We start from the raw sequence: 5,092 nt of genomic DNA, 5'->3' as shown, positions 1-5,092 counted from the left end.
AAGAAAGGAAAGAAGGAAGGATGTATTTATTAAGGACTAACAATGTGCCTGACAGTCTGCTAAGCACTTTATAAATCTGATCTCATTTGATCCTCACAACTATTCTGGGAGGTAGGTGCTATTATTATGCACTTCTTGCATTTGGAGAAACTAAGGCAGCTAGGTGGCACCATGGATAAAGTGCTGGGTCTAGAGTCAGGAAGACTCATCTTCCTGAGCTCAAATCTGGCTTCAGACAGTTACTAGCTGTGTGACCATAGACAAGTCACTTGACCTTGTTTCCATCAGTTCCCCATTTGTAAAATGAGCTGGAGGAGGAAATGGTAAACCACTTCAATATCTTTGCCAAGAAAACTCCAAATGAGGTCACAAAAGTTGGACATGACTGAAACAACTGAACAACAACAAAAAGGCTCTTAGATGGTAAATGACTTGTCCAGGGTCACACAGATAGTGCCTGACACCATATTTGAAATCAGGATTTCCTAATTCCAGGCCCAGTGCTCTATCTACTTCACCACATAGGTACCTTATACTTTTTGTATTGTCATTCTCGTCTTCTGGGTCCAACTCTTGGGGTTCTCTTTTTTTTCCCATGGGTAGAACAATTTTAATTTAAATGGTCCTACAATAAAAAACAATTGCAAAAACAAAAACTATATTATAATGATGTAGTGATAAGAAATGGGCTATCAAAACATTAAAAATATCAAAAGTTTACATCTAGTTTTGTTGTTGAAATTTGCCTTGATTTAAAAGAACACATGAAAAGGAAACGGGAATTTTTTTCTTCTGTTCTAGGATGTTTTTATAAGATCGAGGAAACCTACGAAGTCTATTTTCAAAAACTTCTTCAAAAGTACCTGCAAGGACCCACAAAAGGTATACTTTGGTCCTTCTTAGGAAAATATTTTAGAAAATTAGGCTTGATAAAAGTGAATGACTTTGATTTTGAACTGTTACATTTCCTTTTGAAATACTTCTCCCAAATTTTCTCTGCATGCCTGGCTTTGGTTCATGGATACTTCTTTTATGTGATTTTGCTGGTCTGTTTATCCTAGAATATTCATGACCTGAAAGATCCTTTAGATCCTTTGTAACTACAGAATCTTTTGTGGTCCTTAAGAGTTTGCTGGGTATAGGACTTGTTAATTTCTGTTTCCTCTTGGTGGCAGCGGTCATTGCCATGTAGCATGGGGTTTCATTTGTTATGGAGACAGATGTCTTTGTGAACAATAAAGGGAGGCTAAGCCTTGGTAAAAGGGTATCATTTCCATTTGGTTCTCATTCCTTTTTGAAGAATATGTCATTTGTTTCATTGGTGTCTCCTTGTATAATAAATGGAGACTCCAAATTCTCTTTAGAACATCCATCATATTGGGCAGACTCTTAAGGAGTGTGAACATCAGTAAGCTATTAGCTAGATTATAAGAATCTGGTCAGTGGCCAGATTTGAAGAATCCAAGCAGTGGCCAGATTTGAAGAATCCAAGCAGTGGCCAGATTTTAAGAATCCAAGCAGTGGCCAGATTATAAGAATCCCAGCCTCCAAATTCTCTTTGACACCCTCTATCCTTATGTTGAGAGGTATACAGCTTTTTGGAAAGGGAGCATGAAAGAGATTACTGTTTGTATTCAAACTGTTGATTCCTGAAAACTGGTTCCATATGATGACAGTGAACTGGGATTTTGAATGGATTTTCTACAATTTTCTGGTATATATACAATAGCTTGGAGTTCCTGTATGAAAGAATCATTGAGCTGAGTTTACTAGACAGTTTAGGTCCTCTGGAATGTTTGGCCATCAAGGGAGAATGGATTAATTTCCTCCTACTTCTTTTTTCTGAAGGAGTTTTCTGCTGATGAATTACTAGCTGCGTATTTTCACTGGATTCATCTGAAGGTGAATAGCCTGGAATAGATTTGTTTGGTTCTAGTTCTGGAAAGGCCATTAGAGAGGTGATCTCTGGCAGGTCAGCTTGTTTTGGGTCTTCAAGAGTTTGGTCTGCCCAAACTACCATTTTCTTTCTCTCCAATACATATTCAATTTCCTTAAAGTCAGATTGAAAACCAGAACTTGCCAGCTCAGCTTCTTTTAATTTCCCATGCTGTTTTCTTAGGACTGGGAGCAAAGCATTCAGCAGATTTTCTGTCTGCTTATGCTGTTGCTCTTGAAAAGAGACAAGATTCATCACGTGTATGATTTGCGTTTTTATAAATCTTTTATCTAAAGCTTCAAGTGGTGGTTATAGGTATCTTTACTGAGCTCCTTTGAAACAGGCCATTTTTGCTCAAGAGACACATCTTGTTCTCAACCTGATGAAGCCAATTTGTATTTTTGTCAAATGGCTTCATTTCTTCTTCTCTTTTCTTCCCTAGGTGAAAGCAATGAGTCTGAAGCATTGCAAGTCTATGATCCCATTTGCAAGTGGCTTTTTTTGACTTCCTCTAGAGAGCACATCATTTCTATGTGCTTGTGGTACTGCTGCTGGGAGAAAGTTTTTAGTTCATTTTCCTTAGTCAGCATCTCCAAATTCAGATACTCTTGTCTAATTTCTTCACGGCTCCAGAACAAACAATTCAAAATCTCTCGAAATCTTTGTATTTCTGTTTCCTCTTGGTTGGAAAGCTCAAGGCTTCCTTCACTATTTCCATGAGTGATGATTTTCTGTTCTTCACAGGCTTTCCGTTTTTCTTTTAATTTCATAATCTCTTTCTTTTGCTCATTACACATCTTGACATACTATATTATGTGATTATCCAAACTAACAATGTTACTCTTCAGAGAAGATTTAATGTCTTTTGTATGGTTGGCGTACTTGGGAGTGTTATACATGTCATCACAGAACACAGAAGAAGGACTAATAGCCAGTATCATGATAGTTTGACAGTTTTCTCTGAGGGAATCTAACAAGTGAGTTAGCTTGCTATTTCTGTAAGGAATAGGCTGGTTTTTTCTCTGCCCATCTGCTAAGGCATTGATGACATTTCCAAGGGCTAAAAGTTATCGATTGATGTTTGCACCTTCCCTAAAACAGCTTTCTCTGGCACGTGTGGCACTGGCACATTCAGATCCCACCAGGTCAATGAGACACATTTCGGCAACATGGACATTTTCATTTATACTTGCGGTTTTGTCTTGCTGTCGTAAATAAATCTGGAAACAAGAGGAGGTAGCATTCACATCAGTAGGATGTTAGGTCCTGTTCTTGTTTCCATCATCCAACAACTGTAAAATTTCCTCAGAGGTTTTAGGCTCATGTAATGTTAATGCCTGAACTATTACCCCTCTTTGGGCATCTTCACAGACAGCCAGTGGCCCTGAATTTGCTAGGAGATCTCAAATCTGTTCATTGTATATCTCTAAGTAAGAAACTGTAATGCTACATAATTTCTCATCTTTAATCTGATCTGTGGATTTATAAAGGCCTAACATTGTCAGATATATCACTCCAGGCTCTTCAGATGATCTTAGCATAGCATGTGTCTTCCCAGCTCCTGTTGTACTATATGCAAGCACTGTGCAATTATATCCATTTAAGAAACTATTAAACACAGGCTTGGTGGTATGGTCAAAAACTTGAGACTGAGTGGAACTTTCGTCCAAAACAACATCAAAAACAAACTTAAGGTCTTTTCTTTCTCTTTTAGTAGTATCTCGATTCACAGTTTACTTCCCATGAAAGAAATTGTCTTCTTCCTCTTTTAGATCAAAAACCAGTAAGTGCTCATCCACAACATGGACCACCTTATAAAAGCCAATAGCTTTTTCTTTCTGATTTTCAGGATACACACAAACAACCACTTGAGTGACCACAGCCATCAGGGCCCCACTCTTCCACAACTATACTCACCAGTGTGTACTTGTTCTTCCTTGCCCACAGCCACAGCCTGGGATTGCAACTGTTCAGTGCCCATGGGCCCCAGTTTCATCACCAGGTAGTAGAGAGACCTGCACTCTTTCCCTGATCAGCAGGCTGAACCCTACACTGTGCATAGGGTGAAAGTTCTTGAAGCTGAGGCTGCTTCCTACACAGCTGCCCCCAGGGCTTGTTGTTTATTAATTTGGTGGTATCTGCCTAGAGGTATCTGTGCTTAAATCAGGCCAGTCCACTACTCCTGGAGTTCAGTCTTCCCTAGTCCTCCCAAATTGTCTTAGGGTGGACAAGTGCTTACTTTGACTTTTAATTATTTTTGCCAGTTTTTGCTCACTCTGAGACATTATTTTAAATTATTTGTGGGGCAATTTGGGAAAGCTGGGTAATTTCCACCATCTTTCCCCCACATTCTTTTTAAAAAAAATCTTTGTTTTCAGTTCCACATTCTCTGTCTCCCTTTGCACCCCCCTTACACCTTGAGAAGAAAACAAATATTTAAAATATACTCAATATACATGTACAGTTATGCAAAATAGATCTCCTCATTAGCTATATTTTGAAAAAGGAAGGAAAGATATGTTCCCATCAGTTCTCTACCTGGAAGGAGATAATCATTTTATATCATGGGTCCTTTGGAGAGTTGGTGGACCATTGTATTGATCAAAGTAGCTAAGTCTTTCACAGTTGGTTAGTTTTACAATATTGCTGTTACTGTGTTTTGTTTTCCTGGTTCTTCTCACTTCAGTTTATGAAGGGCTATAACATTTTTTCCCTCCATTTACTTCCTTCTTTCTGATCTTGGCTATATTTGTTTTACTTGTACAAACCCTTTTTAATTTAACATAATTAAAATTACCCATTTTACACCTCACTCTGCTTTCTATCTTTTGTTTATTAGTAAATTTTTTACCTATCTATAAGTCTGATCAATAATATGTTCTATGCTCTTTAAATTTTCTTCTAATATCTGTCTTTATAACTAGGTCATGTATCTACTTTTACATTATCTTGGTATATGGTGGAAGATATTGGTTTATGTCCACTTTCTGCCATACTGCTTTCCAGTGCATCCAAGAATTTTTTTAATCAAAAAATGAATTCTTATTCTAAAATCTTGTCTTTACCCTTGTCAAATATGAGGTTACTATATTTACTTATATGTATTCATTGACTTCTCCAAGTTGTATGTTGCCCTATTTTTTTATCAACCCCACC

At 37.7% G+C, this 5,092-nt stretch overlaps 1 pseudogene; it reads right to left on the bottom strand.

Moving 5' to 3' along the window:
* Positions 1–1,634: 1,634 nt before the first annotated feature.
* Positions 1,635–4,221, bottom strand: LOC114044797 (annotated as a pseudogene).
* Positions 4,222–5,092: the final 871 nt, after the last annotated feature.

The sequence above is a fragment of the Vombatus ursinus genome, unplaced genomic scaffold (genome assembly GCF_900497805.2).
Source record: "Vombatus ursinus unplaced genomic scaffold, bare-nosed wombat genome assembly UNPS02014775.1, whole genome shotgun sequence".
In the NCBI taxonomy this organism is placed as follows: domain Eukaryota; kingdom Metazoa; phylum Chordata; class Mammalia; order Diprotodontia; family Vombatidae; genus Vombatus; species Vombatus ursinus.
Note: the sequence above shows the minus strand (reverse complement) of the source record. Positions and strands in the feature narration are given on the sequence as shown.